The following is a 15,350-nucleotide window of genomic DNA, read 5'->3' as shown; positions in this document are numbered from 1 at the left end:
AATGAAAATTGAAATAAATAATACACATCAATGTAAATTGAATAACAATGTACCATAAAAAGAAGTGACTCATAAACTGTGAACATGGTTTCAAAACCAAATTTCATGCTTTGTTGAGACAAATCTTCTACTAGTGTAGTTCCATAGTTTGTTTCCTGCATGTTTTAAACCCATTAAAAATAAGAGATTTAATATAAAGGATTTTTTTGTTCTATTAATTATAAACTTAGAGAAGTAAAACAACATAGATACTTATGAATTCCACAATTAATTTTTGATATTCCAATATATACTCACAATCTTTATATAACCCAATGTCAATCAATTCTTCTGATAACTCTTCTTTGTATGTTAGCACCAATTTGAAGGCATTCAAGGATGGTTGTTGTAAAATTACTTAAAATATACAAAAATGAAACCTTGAGTTGTTATAAGGAAATAGTATGAATTACGCACACACTATGAAATCAACCCCTTTCTTCCTTGTCGTCCTGTTTTATGCGCTGAATGAGTTCCATTTTTTTTTTCTTTTTTCTTGTTTCTTGTTTATTTTTTGTTGTTGTAGGAAAATACTTGAAAATTAATTTTTAATGCTAAATTATTTTTTTATATGTACAAAGCCAATCATGATTACATACATTTGAGCACATTGTTGCTAAGATGGCTCCTGTGATGAAATTATGTCCATTTCTTTGACCATATCCTTGTACACGTTTTTGGACATTCCTACAGGCATGTTTCACATATCAGCTCATTGATCATTTGGGATTTTCTTAATCTTCCTGAAAAAAGTAATAAACTATTTTTATATTGACATATGAAAACTAAATATAACAAAATTGATATTAATAAATGAATGGTTTGTCATAATATATGCATATAATTCTAGAAAATCATTTTAATTAGGAATATTACCTTGTGAATGATTCTTTTTTGTTGTATGTTTTCGCTAATTCAAGTCTGACATGTCTCATTGACCATTGCTTTGGAAACACTTCCTGTAGTTTAGATATACTTTGGTTCTTAGAATCATTGTATTATTTTTGTATTGTAAGTGGAAAGTACATTTATACATTTGTTCCACTAAATCCTTCGTAGTTTTGTAAAAAAAACCCCCTCTTTCATTAACCTCCAACAGAATTGCAAATGAGCTAAAGACCAATTCATCGTCTATAATTTTTCTTTTCTTAAAATGACATGATTTGTTCCTTCATTGTTGCTCACTGTAGAACATTAAACATATATGAATTAATAGATTGTTTGAAACATGTTATTTAATATTCTTAGGTATACTAAAAAAAATCATATTGAATAGTATTTTTTCATTCAACTGATTCATCCTTCTGCAATTTTTCTATTAGGCTTTTACGCTCTTCTGCACTTATATTATAAATAATATTATCAACCTTCTTCATGTTGTGGCTCTGCATGACACACACCAACCAATACATATTAGTTAAACTTATATATAGTTCAAACATATTAATTTTGTAAACATTTTACAAATAACTTGCTTTTTTTGCTTTTTTTATTGTGTTGTCATTGTGTCGATCAATATTTTTGTTACTTGACACCTTCTGATACATTTTATTATTATCAATAAACAACCTGTACCATTCAATACAAAAGCCATTAAATATATTTTACGAATAAATCGAATAATTTTGAGCCAAAAAGAGATTTGGTAACCGATGCATTTATTTGAATAAACACACCGGTGTGTTTATCCCATTAAACGCACCAGTGTGTTTATCCCATTAAACACACCAGGCGTTTAATTTTTTAGCACCATCAAGAAAAATTTAAATTTTAAAACAATTTTAAATTATGACAATGTGATTTGTAAGGCTAAATGCACCACAATGATTAATGATGTTATTTGGAGGAGGCGCGCTAATGTGTTATATTACACCGGGAGCAACGATGAACAATCTGGACAGAATTGACAGTGATATAATATACCAGTGCGTTATATTAAAAAAACAGAGAGGGCCAGTAGAGTTTGTATCTAATTCAATATGAGATTCCCCTAATTTACATGTAAAATGCCTATATATAGTAAGTACACAAACCCGTTAAATCTAAAATGCCTAAAATGGAAAACCCTAATTGTGAAGTGGTAGAGGAAGTTAAACCCTAAGGTGAAATTTTGCGGGATGAAGAAAGGATTTAAGGTAAGTATTGCATTTTTTTGTTTTTTTTTCAAAATTTTAATTAAATTTAAATAGGAACAAAGATCGTAAAAAAATTACTAGTAAAATCTATAATATTTTTTTATTATACAAGAGTTTTTTTTTTTTTAATTGTGAATAAATCTAATAGAAATTGTAAAAAAATTAACAGTAAAATTTAAATTTTTTGCTATCAAGGGCTTTGAGTGAATCACCATACCTTTCAAAGTCTGATATTTCTGCAATTCCAAAATATTTTGCTGCTTCACAGTGCTCCTAATATGTCTCTCTTGCAAATGACCTCTCTTCTAATAAAACCCTCACATAATTTGAATTTTTCTTATTAGTAAAATAAACAATTAAATTTAAATTTTTTACTATGCAAGGTTTTGAGTGAATCACCATACCTTTCAGGTTCTGATCTTCTGAATAGTTTTGTTGCTCCAAAGTATTCTGCTGCTACACAATGCTCCTGGTATGTCTCTCTTGCAAATCACTCTGTTGAAATTTTGGGTAAAATAATGAAATAATGAATACATTTTTATGATTTAAAAGACTTTACGAAATTAGATTTTGAAAAATCAATTGCCCCTCGTTTTTGAATTTAAAAAAAATGAAAAAAACGCATTTGTTTTCAATTGCTTCACACATCAGTGCGTTCAATAGTCAAGCGCACTGGTGCGTTTATAGGAAAAGCACACCGACATTTCCGAGGCACTAAATTTTTTCAACACACCAACATGATACAATTTTTTTTTGTTAATTTTTGAAATCCCGAAATGGTGTGATTAATTTTTTTAATGCAGTAATGTAGTTTCTATTTAAAAGCATCAGTGCTCTAATTGTTATAAGAGCACCGAGTTGGTTGAATTTGTTTTTTACTTTCTACAATTCAAAAACAAGTGCATAGCGGTGTTTTTTTTTTGAAAAGGATTGGTGCATTTTTGTACAAGACTACTGATATGATAACAATTTTTTTTTGGAATGCTGAAAACCGCTGCGTATTATTTGAATGCCCTAGTGCTCGTATTTTTAAACACATCGGTGTGCTTTGTTCTGATAAGCGCATCGGTAAGGTTTAAAAACTATGAATTACAATAGTTTATAATATACATTATAAGAGCACCGAGGAGGTTGAAATATATATATATATATATATATATATATATATATATATTATTTTATTATTTATTTTTTAATTTTTTCAGAATGCCAAAATTAGTGCGGGTATTATTTAGACTCCCCCGTGCTGGTATTATTTAAACACATCAGTGTGCATTGTTCTAATAAGTGTACCGGTATGCTTTAAAAACTATCTAAAATTTATTTTCACATAAAATGGCATATTAATCTCAAATATCCTTTATGATGCATCCACATGAATTATAGTAGTTTGTAGTATACATTTTCTGCTTAAAGTCACCTTATTATTGAAAAATGTTTTGAAAACTATATTGAAATTTAGATTGTGGTTATATGGTTCTCAAGATTAATTTTATATATGCACACCAAATTTTATTTCTGATTTTTCTCAAATGTAGGGATAAAATCTGAATAATATCAAATGGTCAATTCTTGAAATTCCAGCTCGTTCCATATTGTCGATCAAATCCCTTCACAGAGTTCTCCCTTTCCATCTCCAGTAAGTTCATATTTTATTTATATTTTGATTATCTAATTGATTTTAGTGTTTTTATTCCATGTCAATTTGAATAAAAATGTATCCAAATTTGCAGGATGCTGATTCAGAATTGAGTTCAGATGGAGAAAATATTCCTCCATTTCAAAAATGTCAGAAGCTCTTATTAGGAGCAACATATCACAAGCAATTTGTAGATGAAAATGGACAACCTCTTCACCCTTCCAATTGGAACATGGCATCTTCCAACCACAATCTTGGATCAATGATGGTAATAATTGTTTGGTATATTGTAATTTGAACAAGCCAATTGCATTGACGTGCTTACTAATTGATATTATAATAATGGCATTTAATATTTTTTGAATTTAGGATTCTAGTGATGATAGGCGACCACCTACCATCTTCCAATGCACCCCACTATAATGTCAAGTCGAGAGAAGGCTATATTAAAAGTAAGACTCAGAGAGTAAGCATACAAAGAATGATTGAACCAACCACCTATTCAATTCCCACTACGTCCAAATTCACCAATTAGGAGTGACTACAACAATAGTAGTTAATTATCACAAGTTGGAAATGGAGGCAATCAAATAGAGGTTGGTATGGATGATTACTTATGGGATACGACTACCATGGAGGCAATGTTGTTAGATGCATTCCAAAACAATGAGCTAAGGGATGATTCTCATATCACTATTACCTTATTCGAAATCATGAAATTTGCTTCCACCACCCCTCTCTTTGGACTTGGCAGAAAGTCAAAGTCTACTCAACTGGGGACAACGATGTTTCTATACAACTTGAAAGAAAAGTTTGGCATGTTGAATAGATGTTTCTCAGAAATATTGAGGTAATTGACTTGCATGATCGATCAAGTTTGTTATATTTTGTCACACAATCAAAATTCAAAATGGTCGATTTTATGAATGTTAAATATTGACATTGCACAATTATATTCCCCACCAGCAACAAGTTATTCAAAGATAAGGTTCTTCCAAATGATAATGTCTTTCCGGGTAGTTGCGAAGAGGCAAAGAAGTTGTTGAAAATGTTGTGTGTTGAGTACATATCATATCATGCATATTCGAATGATTGTATTCTATATAGAGGAGAATGTGTAGAAAAATATATATGTGCGAAATACGGGCATGAAAAGTACTGTAATTAAAAAAAGAAGGTAAATCACACGATCCTCCTCATAAGATATTGAGGCACATGCCTATAATCCCAAGGATTAAAAGACTCTTTGGTTGCAAAGAATTATCTACGTTGTAGGGATGACATGCCTCACACATAAGTGAGTTAGGAGTTATGCGAATCCCAATGGATTCAATAACCATGAAGCATATAGAGGATACATGGCCTAAAAAATTCAAGGATTAAGTACGAAGTCTATGAATCAACATAGCCATGGATGACGTTAACCCATATTTCGTCCAAAACACCAACTATTCTGTTTGGTCTGTAGTAGTGATCAATAACAATATCCCCCCATAGTTGTCTGTGAAGAATGAAAATCTTATGTTGGATTTTATATTCCATGGTAGAAGACAAGTGAAGAATATGGATGTCTACTTACAACCATTCTTAGATGAATTTAAGGAATTATGGGAAGGTATACATGTGTACGGTGTATCAAGACCCATTGCAACATAAAGGAGTTTTACGTTGTATGGCATATGTGCTTGCACCATACATGATTATCCAGGCTTAGGTTTTTCTCTGGTAAATTACATATTTATTTATTTATGTAACAATATATTTCACATATTAATTTAATTCACTGCAATTGTTCAGATCTTCATGGTTGCTAATGTGCTAGCCTGTATACAATAATTTCACAGGTCTTGTAACAAAAGGCTATTATGGATGTAAATGTTGTGGACCTTCTTTGAAGGCTAGGTGGTCTGAACACCTATGAAGGCTAGTGTATGACTACTCTAGGGTATTCCTCCCAGAAGAACACCCTTACAGAAGAACAACATACGATTTCAATGGTAAACCAAAGAGAACCAAAAGGCCTGCAATAATGACACTAGTTGAATGGATTAAAACATATGAGAGAGAGAAGGAGAAGGAGTTTGCAAAAATGTTTGATTCAATGGGGAGCCTATGTTTGATGATCGAGAATTCTTCGACATCTATGTTGAGAAATTTCCCATTGGGCTGAAAATGAAATCCATCTTTTATGAGATCCCATATTGGGAACATCTTAAGATTGCCCACTTACTAGATCCCATACATTTATTTTAAAATGTGTCATATTCTTTATGGAGGAACATATCATCAAAATAAAGTGACACATTGGCTGTTAGGAGAGATCTTATTTCTTCAAAAGATAAAAAGAAACATTGGCCAAGACAAGGAACTAGAGGAGAGGCTGGTCCCTTTTGGTCTTTTAGAGAAGGTAATGTCCCATGGATTTTAAAGAAAAATAATATTTCTTTGGCTAAGGAAGTTATAATGAGTATGAGGGTGACTTGTTTATGTGGGCCTTCACCACGATGCTACTTCAGTGTGGAATACCTTCTGTCGGGGTTGAAATCGCATGGCTATTTGACCCTTCTAAGAGTACGTATGTCAAAAAAATGGTTTTATTATTTTTATTTTTATTTTTATGAAATGGGATATTTTATAATTTATTTTTGTATAATGTACTATTTACTGTGTAGTGTCATTTTCCTCTTCTCGTGTATGGGTGTGTGAACCACAACTTCCCCCAAGACCTATGATGTGCCATATCTAAATTATCTACATTTGTACATTGGATCACATTAAAGGAGATTCATATGGCTAGCATTCCATGGCGGCATTAAGAGATAGTTGAGATTATTTGTATGATTGAGAAGGAACTTCCAATGAGTTTCATGGACTTACAGGTTCATCTTCTAATTCACCTAGTAGATAAGGTTGAATTAGTTGGGGTATTTTCTTGTCGTTGGATGTTCTTATTAGAGAGATACATGAATAAATTGAAAGGTTTTGTTCAACAAAGGGCAAAACCAAGGGGTCTATGGCAAAGGGGTATATATCGTATGAGTCTTTCTATTATTCCATTGAGTACATCAAATATATCGACAACACACCAAGTGTGGTGTTTTGGGACAACGAAAGGGATGAATACAAAAGAGAAGGGGAGCTTCTCGAAATGAATGGAAAGAGGCGCATGATAAAGAGTAAGTGTAGGCTGATCATTTGTCAAATTACTACACAGTAACTATTCACACTCGATTTCATATTAATGCATATTTTTATCTCATACATACTATACATATGTTGATTTGATTTCATTAGAGAGTTCATAAATTTAAGCCATCAACAAATTCATTCTTTACAATATAGAAGCAACACAAACATGGGTCACATTGTACAAACTTAATAGGAGGAAATGGGACAGTGACATGAAATATTTCAAATGGTTGAATGGTAGAAATGTGACTTATCCTGATCATTTAAAAGAAAATATGCAAATGATATGCCCTAATAGTTGGGTTGCTGATCAAGTCAGAGAGAAATACGACGTATCTAGTCATTCCCCGTGCGTTGAAGAGGATGCACTAAACATAGGTATTGGGTGCAACAACTCAGTAATTATAATAGCTTTCTGTATAATTTTAACTTCATACTGCACCTTTGAATTGTAACATCTATATTTTTAATTATCTTCTTGTTATTAGACACATCACACTGTGATTTTTTCACTTTTTTATAGGTGCATTTGTTCCCATCTATGTGGGATATGGACATCATTTTCACTCGAAGAATTCCGATGATGGATGCATGACACAAGACTGTGAAGTGGAAGTCGAGTTTGACCAATCTAGTCATGCTAGCCACCACAATCAAAATCTAATGCAAGATACGTTAGGTTACGTTAGAAAGATACAAGAGATCATTCAAGTGGACTTCTATTTGTTCCAATGTGTTATTTTTAGGTGCAAGTGGTGGGACACCTTTGATTAGAATAATGTAAAGGAAGATCACATTAGTGGGATGATATCTATCAACTTTAGAAAGATGTGGCATGAAGCTAAGGAGCTTAATGTTTTCCCAAAACACTTCATCCAGGTGTTTTTTTACCCAGATGTGTTGGATAGGGATTGGTGGTTAATATTAAGACACAAACCTAGATCAAAACATAATTTTGAGAATAATAGTGTTATCATGCCAGGCAAAGAAGATAATCAGGGAAATGAAATCAATGGGGAGTGATATATACTTTTGTTATTTCATCATTTATACTATTCTTGTATGTTTTTATTTTCTTTATTTTGCTAATTATATTATTTTTTTATTCATCTTGTTGGCATTTTATCATATAATTGGTAAGATTCACAAACATTTTTACACTTTGTTTTGTAGTGGAAACATTTTTACACTTAAAACTAAGTATTTCCAATTGTGTACAATATCTATGATAACAAGTATTCAAGGTCACAACCCTTCTTAGATAGGAAAATGAGAGCAAAATAGGGAATTCAAAAATAACATTTAAGATTTAGTCTCAATTTAGATACTTATTGGTTTATTAATCAGTTCACTAAAAATAAGTCTTATGCATGTATAAAATGTTGATTACATCTCTTTATACACCATAAGAGAAACAAACGGGCTTACATGTATGCGTGGGAGGTTTTAATTTTTTCTTCATGGATAATGGAACAATTTTGACTTTTCTTTTCAATGGTAATTATAAATAAAAGTTGAATTAATAAAGTTTTTATGGCTAAGAATTAAATGATATATAATGTGATGGTGATTAAGAGACATTTGTTTGACTTTCAAATAGACTTGGTGATGCATTTTTTTTTCCCTGTTTAGATTATGTAAATAAATATCTATTTTTATGTATTTATAAATAAATTATTTAAAATAGACATGTCTTTATAACTTCGGTAATAATAAGTGATAAGGCTACGTAATAAGGTGTTGCGTGTGATATATTATTAAAATCTATCTTGCCCAAAATGATCATTGAAGGTCAAGAACCCAAGCCACATATATCATGTCATTGAAAGTCAAGAGCCTAAGCCATATACATCACATCACCGGTTTGAAGGACATCAACTGTATGATATGGCGGTGGCATGAAAGGCATGCCTAAAAGTTTTCACGGTGTTTGGTGTTTAACTAATAAGACCCATGAAACCCTAATCTAATATCTTTCTCCGTACCATTGTATTCTGATTTCACTCTTATTTTACCATTTTTATCAACAACGTTTAACAAAGTATAAAATTTTCCCAATTCCATTTCTGAAATCCCCGACGCCATGGCGGTTTGTAGCAGGGACCTCTGAGATCCAAGTAAGACACATGGAGCGTGTATTGTAGGACAACAATTAGGTGTTTTCCCTCTCTTTGGCCTCCCATTGTCGGACCGTAATGTATGGGTCTGCCATTTTCTCATACTCTTACTACTGCTCACTTTGCTGACAACTTTGCTACATGATTGAAAAATAAAATACATCAGCCTCATACATAAAATATATATTTTTTTTAATAAATGAAAAACGTATTTATTAATATGGAAACTTAACTTTCAATTAAAAAAAAATTAATCGGTCTGCCGAAAACACAGTCATGCACCGGCTCCGGTGCACTGTAGAACACAATCATACCGACAACAATGCGCACATACATATGACGTATCGTTGTAGATTCACAAATTTAAATTTTCATTGTGGTGCATCAAACTTATGCACTAGTGTGCACATATAACCTTTTCACACCGGTATGAAACGTTTAGGTTATTGAACGCACCGAGCTATAATGATATTTTTAAATATAATTTTTGCTGTGTGTTTGGTAAATATACACATGCCGGTCGTAATCTAAAAATTGTATGCACAGACATACAATTTATAAATTTCCCGGTGCAGTTTTATTTATGAAACACACCACAATAGTAGTGGTGCATTATGTTCATGCATCGAATATATCAAGCACACCACATTTGTGATGGTGATTAAGAAGCATTTGTTTGAATTTAAAATAGACTTGGTGATGCATTTTTGTTTCCTATTTAGATTATGTAAAATAAATATATATTTTTATGTATTTATAAGTAAATTATTTAAAGTAGACATGTCTTTATCATTGTGAACATGATGTAATATTAGCTAGGAGAAATGTGAAAGCATGAATTTTAGTGACTATCCCGTGATAAGTATGTGGAAAAAAATATTTTTTGAGTTGTTCATTAAGAAATAATCAAATATATTGTTTGTCAAAAGTTTAAATCTAATATAGCATCATTTTTGTATTATTTAACCCATATTTATTATTAAAAATAATTAAATTTAAATCAGTAAAATAGCAAATAAATAACCAAAATAACACCAAAATTTTATATCTTTATTACTAGAAAAAATTTCACTTGCCTCTTTAAGGGAGAACTTCCAATAAAATAAATCCCCAACTAAAAGTAACTTCACAAGCCTTATTTTACATTTCTTGATCCTCATCTTTAGAGAGAGAAATTTATAATTTAAATTGGTAAGAGTTGCTCTAAATATTAAATTTAAAATGCTCAAAAATCTCGTAACTTTGTAATAAATTAAATTTTATAAAAATTAAAATTTTTAAGTTATATTAAATCTAAATTAATTATAAAAAATCTCGACTTATGCTTTTTTTTTTGGTAGGTAAGCACCCACGGCGGATTTGAACCAGTGACCTATTGTAAGGAGTGCCTTAACAGTGCACCCTTTCACTGTCAATCCAAAGCCCCGTGGGCTCGACTTATGTTTTTTAAATTTAACAATAGATTGAATTTTATAAACCAATATTGAATTAGTTAAATAATATTTTTGAATAATTTACAATTATTAATATTTTATATTAAAAATTTAATGTGTTACAAATTTTCGTCTTACTAAGAACTAACTAAATTATTTTGCCTTTAATTAATTTTCTTTGTGAGTATTGAAATATTTTACTAATTGAGTTAGATTGAATATCAACGAAATATCTAAGCAATAGAAAAATATTTATTGTAATTTTACAATCATAGTTTCAACCATCATTAAACTTTGTAATTTATGAAAATATCTTTGCATTTTTTTTTAAGTAAGTCATTTTGCATGCAATTTCATATATAAAAGTTTGATATAAGTTCACAAATACATAATCTATGATAAATATTATTTCATAAAAATAAACATCATGATGATAACCATCTAACAATCATAAACATCATCTGAGATACACATTCGAATTCACTACCATCATCTAATTATATACACCTCTAGCACATATAGACGTCATTATCTAGCACACAAATCTAATGATCTAACAAGATATCATCATTTTGATCACATCTAACAAAACACAAACATTGTAATCTAACATCATCACCACACACATCCTCAAATTAATATAAATCACATGTCAAATAACTACTATCACATACTCATCTATCTGCAAGCACATTAAATGAACATATCTAACATGACCTAACAATATACACATCAATACCAACATATAAATTAAGTAAAATAACTAGAATCAAATATTTGAGACAACAGACGTAGTAGTGCTAGCTTGGTTTGTAGTAGAAGACAATGGATGGTCAACTACTATCTTAACGTCTGTTGAACTCAGCTAAGGTGGAGGAGGAGGTGGATGGTCCACAGTAGAAGACGATGGATAGTCAACTACTACCTCAACGTGGTTTGTCAAACTTTGAGGTGGAGGAGGAGGTGATTTGTCTGCTCTATCAAGAGAAACATAAGGCACATCCTCTAGCCCTGGTATCTCATCATCAGGTGACTGACGATGAGGTGTACTAATAGAAGGATCATCGACACCCTTATGACCATAATTCGATGGGGTGGTACTACCAGAAGCATCATGATCACCACCCTCACCATCATGATCATGACCACCACCCTCATCATCATCATCACCACCCTCATCTGATGTATGTACCACTACATGCCATGCATCCCTTATCGCTACCAATACCCTACTAGCTTTCGTGATATGAAACATAAGAGACATCATCTTGTATGGAAATTCCTTGTATAGATCCAAAACCGAGGATTTGTGTTGATATATTGATCCCTCATAGGGTAGACTCCCTCATCAACCAAAAATTTGGCCAATTTTTCATGGTAGTCCATCTGAAATCGCAGACCAGAGTGCGTCTTTAGGGATGTAGCCTCATCATATTACTTGATAAGGCCTACATTCCTTAAGGGTGCTCAGCTCACTACAATAATGGGGTAAGGGTATAAATCCATCTCCCTCTCTTTGGCCTCCCATGTTCAAACCATATTGTATGGGTCCACTTGTTGTTCCCTCTACTGAAGTCTCTGCAACTTGATTGACATATAAAATACATCAGCCACATACATAAAATACAATTTTTTTATGAAATAAAACATGTATTTATAAATATGGAAACATAACTTTCAATTAAAAAAATAACATCGGTGAGCTCAAAACACAGTCATGCACTGTCTCCGGTGTTAAAAAAATAACATCGGTGAGCTCAAAACATAGTCATGCACTGTCTCCGGTGTGCTATCAAATATAACCACACTAATCTCAGTCCACATATAAGTATGACGCACCACTGTTGGTTCACAAATTGAATTTTTCATCACAGAGCTTCACACTTATGCACTAGTACGTATGTATAGCCTTTTCACACAAGTATGGATTGCTTAGGTTATTGAACACATCGAGCTATAACTATATTTTTTAATATTATTTCAGCATTGCATTTGGTAAATATAAACGCATTGGGAGTAACACACCAATGTATAATTTATCACTTTCTTGGTGCATTTTCATTTAATAAACACACCACAACAATAGCAATGTGTTATATTCACGCACCAAAATGTAGTGCACCCTGTAAATTTACATCATGCACCGCTATCGGTGCGAGATGAACATATCAGGAGCACAGAACAAGGATTTTTTTTTTCAAAAACAATGGAAAATTTAAGCTACTAAACTCCTCCATCCAGTGGGGGAGGAGGAATGTCCCCATTGAATGTGCCGATGTCTAAAATAGTACACAACAATAATTAGACAATTTATTAAACGATCTAATAAAACAAGTTAAAGAACGTGCTAGAATAAATTTTGTTCTAATTAATAAAAACAATAAAATGAAACCAGATTAATTTAAAGAAAACACTAATATTACCTCTATCATTTGGAGGCCCAGCTGTTGTGAAGAGGATATTGGGACATTGTCTCTAATCGATCCCCATGTATGGAAACACCAACATGAAAAATGTATGGTCATCCTCACTAGCCAATAGCGCTAGTGCCTCGACGGAAATCCTCTTGGGCATCATCTGCCACCACATGCGAATTTAGACCTTAGTGATTGACCTAGGAGGGTGAATATCAAATGTAGGCTTCGTCTCTAGAAACTCTCAAAAAATAAAAAATGAATCTCTAAAGTGAAAGGGAAGGTCACCTTCCCATGTCTCAATGCATGACATTTATCTAAAGCCATACAAAATTTCCTAAAAAAATGGCAGACCATCTGATACAATGTGGAACCTGAATTAAAGAATAAACATAATACAAAAGAGAGAAACTAATGCACTTCCATCACTACTAGAGTGTACAAGGGTGGTGACTAATAACGAGAGGCACCTAACCTCCTCTGCAGCAAAAGAAGAAATACATAGTTGTCCACAACACACCTAAAAATATGCTTGTTGTACTCCATGTGTGTTGTGGGGAAAAATGCCTATGCAGGACGATCCTATCCACCTAAGGTGTGACAGTGCCTTAGCAACAAACAGAAACAGCTATTCTAGTATTCTTCCTTTATGAATTAAGAATGAAGAGAGATGGATGGACTAACCGGTGTCTTTCGTTTGTCCCTCGATCCGGTTTCTCTTCTCTTTGAGAGTTCCCAGCTACTTTCGTTCTCGCTCGCCCAGCTTCAACAGGTTCCTGCAAGATCACAAGAAGGGAACACTACACAAAGACATAGATTCATATTCATAACTAGTTCAGGATTAGAAATAAACTAAACATACTAATGCAATCATACATCAAAGATACATCAGTATATAGGAGAAACCAAGATATCTTTATTGATGAATAACAAGGTTCAGGAGGAGATACAACCAAGAGAGTTCCAATCCAGCATCTACCTCCCAGCGAATGAAATCCTTTCTTCACCTCCCTTCAAAGCATTAAGCACCCAATGATTCCAATCTCAAACCAACAGCAATTCTTTGCAATCACAAAATTCCAGCCTCCTGGATCTCATGGAGGAGAGATCCATATATAGATGTTTGGAGAGAGGATGAGTCAGCTTGAGATCTGACTAGTGTCCCCTCCCTCTGTCAGTTCTTGCTTCCACTTGGAGACTAAGAGCCTCTTACTCATCACTTAGTCGAACTCATCAAGGCAAGTGTCATGGAGGAAGATTCTGGAAGCTTCCACAGTCTTTACACCTCGCACAAAGGACCCTGCCATTTGTCATTTCTTGCTCAGCGCACCCTGGTAGTGCTTCCACCTGCGTTGCAATGCAACTAGCCAGTGTAGCCTCTGCATTTCAACGCAGGCAGCTAGTGGAGCCTCTGAATTGATTCTGAATTGACTTGTTTTTGAGCAGTTTCTAGTGGAGAACTTCTGTGAATTGTTGTGGTTTGTTAGCCTTGTTCCTGTAGGGGTAGGAACAACATGTTTAGGGACTTTGGATCCCTTGGATTATGGACATTTCATGCTTATAGCTGTAAGGCACAAAAATGTCTATAACAATTTCCCCCTAAAGTATGAGGCCGTTTATCGGGTGAAATGCTTTATTAGGAGGATCCAAAGTTCTTTCAATGCTGGGAGGAGACCTGTAATACAATACAATACAATACATTACTTTCATACTTTTTTCACGGTCTAGCTGAGGCGGGCATTCCCATGCTCAGCTTTATAAATTCATTTTCATGTACATATAACGGACAATCGTCTGATGATTCTGATAGAGCCATCATCCTTTTGGTAGGATGATTATCTGTGCTGTAAAGCTGTACATTTCTATGTCTTTATTTTATGAATATATATCGCAGCCCAGATGGATGAAACTATATCCGGGGTCTTCAATCTCGTCCGATCTTCACTCTAAGTACAAGTCGATCCATGTGAGAATTGCTCTGAAGTCGAACATGGAAAGACATCGCTTGATTACCAGTCAATGATGTAAACTGTTAACAAGCGCGAGAGGAATCACCGATAATGAAGATGACCCTCAAGGTACTGCAGTACAATTCACGTGGTGTGAATAGAGGACTTGGCGTCGAACACCATGCAAAATCTTTTGGTCGAAGGTCATTTATGTGTACCTGTCGCCGGAAGTGAGAAACTTGCCATTGAGGCATGCAAGCTTCAAAGTACTGAAGGGAGTGTTCCTAGATCAACTTCTTGGATAATGAGCTGATGTCGACAAGAAGTGATCCGTCAAAGGAGGGCCTTAATGAATCCCACATCAATGACACGGAACGGAGCTAATGATTTTAATGGAGGTGAAAACGATCTGATGACATATGATTCAGGGTGGCG

Source organism: Pinus tabuliformis, chromosome 5_2 (assembly GCF_031772625.1).
Source record: "Pinus tabuliformis cultivar Carrire ecotype Pingquan chromosome 5_2, CPIR1, whole genome shotgun sequence".
In the NCBI taxonomy this organism is placed as follows: Eukaryota; Viridiplantae; Streptophyta; class Pinopsida; order Pinales; family Pinaceae; genus Pinus; species Pinus tabuliformis.
The sequence above is the reverse complement of the archived record's forward strand: the minus strand, read 5'-3'. Positions refer to the sequence as shown.